This window comes from Trachypithecus francoisi, unplaced genomic scaffold (assembly GCF_009764315.1).
Source record: "Trachypithecus francoisi isolate TF-2019V2 unplaced genomic scaffold, Tfra_2.0 Lachesis_group18, whole genome shotgun sequence".
Taxonomy (NCBI): domain Eukaryota; kingdom Metazoa; phylum Chordata; class Mammalia; order Primates; family Cercopithecidae; genus Trachypithecus; species Trachypithecus francoisi.
Window position 1 is genome coordinate 20,776,071 of NW_022681463.1, and position 4,348 is coordinate 20,780,418.

The window sequence follows — 4,348 nt, forward strand, 5'->3', positions numbered from 1 at the left end:
CTCAGCTCCTGGGCTGTGCCGGCTGCGCGCGCCGAGAGCGATCTAAGAAAAAGTAAAGCGTGTGTGCAGTGCGCCTAGTGGCAGCGTGGAAGCAGTGAGGAGGAAGAATTCCGACGACACCGTTTAACAGGACAAGGAAGAAATGCTGTAAATGATCACCAAGAAAAGACAAGCATGACAATTGGACGCAAAGCTCTCAGTGATAGTTTACTCCGGAGACAGTCACAAGCGTGCCGAAATAGCTCAGTTGGGAGAGCGTTAGACTGAAGATCTAAAGGTCCCTGGTTCGATCCCGGGTTTCGGCAGCTACTTTTAAATCCTGACTTCAAGAACTCAAATTTTGTAAGACTCTCAGTCCACGATACCCTGGCCCATTCCTTCAAGCCCAAGCAAAAACTGAGACTTGAAGGGTGAACGAGGAATGAAACAGTCGTTCCCAGCCACCCCCAGGAGCAGGATCCCTTCGCACAACCGCTTCCGGGCCGTTTCCTGGAGGCGCGCGGAGAAGCTGCCGCGCCTGCGCGCCGCGGAGCCTGGGGCCGGGACCCAGAGCCACCCTGGGCGCCCAGAGACGCGAACGACCCAGGCTGCGGTGGCGAGACCGGCCGCGCGCCCCCTGGGGGGCTGGTGTGACAACCAAGGCTCCAATGGGAGGAGGTCTGGTCTGTCCACGGGGCCAGCAAAACACCTTCATCCCAAGTTCATCGCATTCCTTCTAAGTATCCGACTTTGAAGAAAAAGCAAAACTGCTGCGTTGTCAGATGGCCCCCACCTGGCGTTGCCGGTGAACGGAACCCAGTGCTGGTTATTTCTGGTTAGAGGCGCATGGAGGCCCGCCCTGGGTCTGGCCCTGGGGTGGTGCCACCAGGTTGCTTGTCCAGCGGTGAAGGATGGCAGCTTTACAGCTCCCCGACGCATCAGACTAAAGAACGTTAGCCAGGGTCTGCACCGGTGGTTCTCAAAGTGCGGTCCCCAGATACGCAGCATCAGCACCGCCTGAGAACTACTTAGAAATGCACGTTCTCGGCCCTGGATAGGCAGCTCTGGCGGTGGGGCCCGGCAGCGGGTGTTTAAACAAGCCACGGCTCTAGACGTTCCTTTCTATTTCTAAAAGAGCCCTTGCTTTCCCAAGACTGTTGCTGTGAACCAGCTTTTTCCTTTTGCTGTCTTTTTCACACTTGAAATACAACTTTGACATGTGCTCGAAATGACTATTTCTGAGATTTTTTGTTTTCACGTGTGGGTGGGCGTGGGTATGCAGGGGCATCAACTTCCCGGCTACCTGTGGGAGCCCACCTCAAGACCAAACTGGTGTCGTACAGTCAAGAAAATGGAGGCCCAGAAGCCTGATGTTATCTTGTATGACTGGTGGGAACTGAACCAAGACCCAAGGGGAGAAGTTGCAGGGATGTAGATCTAAATTTTAAAAGTAAGAAATATATATTTGTGTCGTTGGAAAATGGAATAGTCAGTTTAGTGAGGTGGCAGGTTGCTGGACAGCAGATGAAGGACAATTGTGAGATGTATGCATTAGGGTCTTGCTTATTTTCTGGTTCTGCTGTTTTGAGGGGGAAGGGAAACTCATATTTATGAACTACTGTGTGTTCTCCCTTATTCATTCATTCTCTAATTGGACGTTAATTCCTAACCTCCCACTACGAGCCAGCATTATTTGCTCTTCATAACAACTTTATGAAGTACATATTATTATGCCCATTTTACACATAACAGCCTTTGCAGGGTTGCAAGAATTAAACATAAGCTATGTTTGTTAGGCAGCTAACCTTGCTACCTCCTAAATGTTACCGTAAGTGAAAAGTTGTTGAGATACATAAGAAAGGTGTGAATAAACATACAGGTACTTGTATGAGGGAAATAAAGGTTTTTTATCTGGCTCACCAGAAAAGGCTCTATGGAGCAGTGGGTCCTCACCCAGAGAAGATATTTATATACATATAAAAAAATATATAAATATATAGTATATGTAGTATATATTGTATATATGCTATATATAGTGTATATTATATATATTTTATATATATATATAGAGAGAGAGTAGTAGTTGTTGTTTTGTTTTATTTATTTATTTATTTTTTTTGAGACGGAGTCTCACTCTGATGCCCAGGCTGGAGTGCAGTGGTGTTCCTGGTTCAAGGGAGTCTCCTGCCTCATCCTCCCGAGTTGCTGGAATTACAGGCACCCACCACCATGCCCAGCTAATTTCTGTATTTTTAGTGGAGATGGGTTTTCGCTATGATGGTCAGGCTAGTATTGAACTTCTGACCTCAAGTAATCCACCTGCCTTGGCCTCTCAAAGGGCTGGGATGACAGGCATGAGCCAGAGTGCCCGGTCCAGATTTCTTAGGTAGGGAAAGATTTAACAGGAGTGCCATCAGCTATCACATTTCTAAAGAGTAGGGAAAGGATGCAGGTTCTGGGGTGACAGTGACTTTCATTTCAGACAACCTGAGGTCTGAGCACTCTGCCCAAGATAATGTTAGCGATGGTGAATCTGTGCGGGTCTGCAGCAACCTCAATTCTTGCCTCCTCAGAAGAAAGAATTCGACTGAGGGGCATATGGCAGAGTGAGAGATGAACGCAAGTTTTACAGTGGGAGTGAAAGTTTTTAAAAAGTTTAGAGCAGGGTCAGGCACGGTGGCTCATGCCTGTAATCCCAGCACTTTGGGAGTCCGAGGCAGGCGGATCACTTGAGGTCAGGAGTTTGAGACCAGCCTGGCCAACATGGTGAAACCCCATCTCTACTAAAAATACAAAAATGAGCTGGGCGTGGTGGTGCAAGCCTATAATACCAGCTACTTGGGAGGCTGAGGCAGGAGAATCCATTGAACCCGGGAGGCGGAAGTTGCAGTGAGCTGAGATTATGCCACTGCACTCCAGCCTGGGCGACGCGAGTGAGACTCCATCTCTTAAAAAAAAAAAAAAAAAAAAGTTTAGAAGCAGGAATGAAAGGAAGTAAAGTACACTTGGAAGAGGGCTAAGTGGGCCACTCCAGAGATCAAGAGCCCTGTTTGACCTTTGACGTAGGGTTTTATACATTGGCATTTCCAGGGTCTTGCATCTCTTCTTCCCTAATTCTTCCCTTGGGGTGGGCTGTCGCATGCACAGTGGCCTGCTAGTGCATGGGAGGGGGGGCATGCAGAGTGTGTTTACTGGCGTTGTACCCATGCTCACTTGAGGCATTCTTCCTTTACCAGCTGAATGTTCCTAGGAGGTCATGTACCAGTTAAAAGCCGCCATTTTGCCTCTTAGTGCACATGCTTCAGCCTACTCGCCCAACTCCTGAGATCTTACCAGGAAACTGATGACCAGTTTCAGGTTTTTTCTCTTTGGAGCCTGCCTTTCCCTAGTGCTGGCTGCAACCAATTACTATTTTAGAGAAACAGTGTAAGAACCACCTGCCCACCACCTGTTGGTCTCCTGACATTCCTTGGTGGGGAGAGGGGCTCTCGTGCCCTGCTCGTGCCTGACTAGCTCGCTACTGAAACAGTAAGACCAGCTACTGGCTATTGGTGTGGGTGGGGGAAGGATGGAGGCGCACACCTGGTTATTACCAAAGATAAACCAGACACTATGTAACGTGGTAAGGACAGATGGTAATCATAATGTACTATTGCAATAGGGAAGAGGGTCCAGCGTGAACTGAACTCAACTTTGATTTGTACAGAGGTGACTGGGCATTTTGAAGGGACAATGAAGGATAAGGGAGAGAAACCAGTGGGACTTCAGCAGAGTCAGGAAGGTGAAAACTGACAAAGGATTGACGCATGTAAATGCTGATTAGGCAGCTGTGTCTGCTATCTGGCAATGATCAAAGTTCGGATTCTGTCCTTCCAGAGACTGGGAGACACTGACTCTATCCTTCATGATGATTACATTGTAAAGGAATGGTTTTTAGGTCCTTGATTGCCTTTGTAGGAGATACACAGCCATCTCAAAGGGACAGAGGAAGGAGTCACAATTTTAAGTCCTTTTTAGTAAGTGCTCTGAGAAAGTGCCAGGAGCCTTTCATCAGATGGTGCATAGAATGTTTTTGGCAGTCGTGGGCTTTCTCAAGCAGGCACTCTGAGGGGGTTGAGGCCTGGTCTAGAAGGGGGCTCAGAGAACCCTGGCTAGCATTTGTCAAGGAGAGAATCCCTGTCATTAGAAGCGTGAGGAGGGGAGGGTGAAGTGGAGGAGTTAGGCCTCTATTTTTTGGCTGAGAAGGCTTTTCAGGACTTGTGGCAGGGAGGAGTGATCAGGAAGCAGGTGAGCAGCATTAAAAAAATACACACACCGGTTATATATATGAAATAAAGGAAGACCACCACGTGAGAAAGCAAAGGCTGTT

General features: G+C 48.2%; 1 non-coding gene across 1 annotated transcript; it reads left to right on the forward strand.

The window, feature by feature from the left end:
* Positions 1-232: 232 nt before the first annotated feature.
* On the forward strand, positions 233-305 carry TRNAF-GAA. Its single transcript has one exon. It is a non-coding gene; the product is annotated as a tRNA-Phe (tRNA).
* Positions 306-4,348: the final 4,043 nt, after the last annotated feature.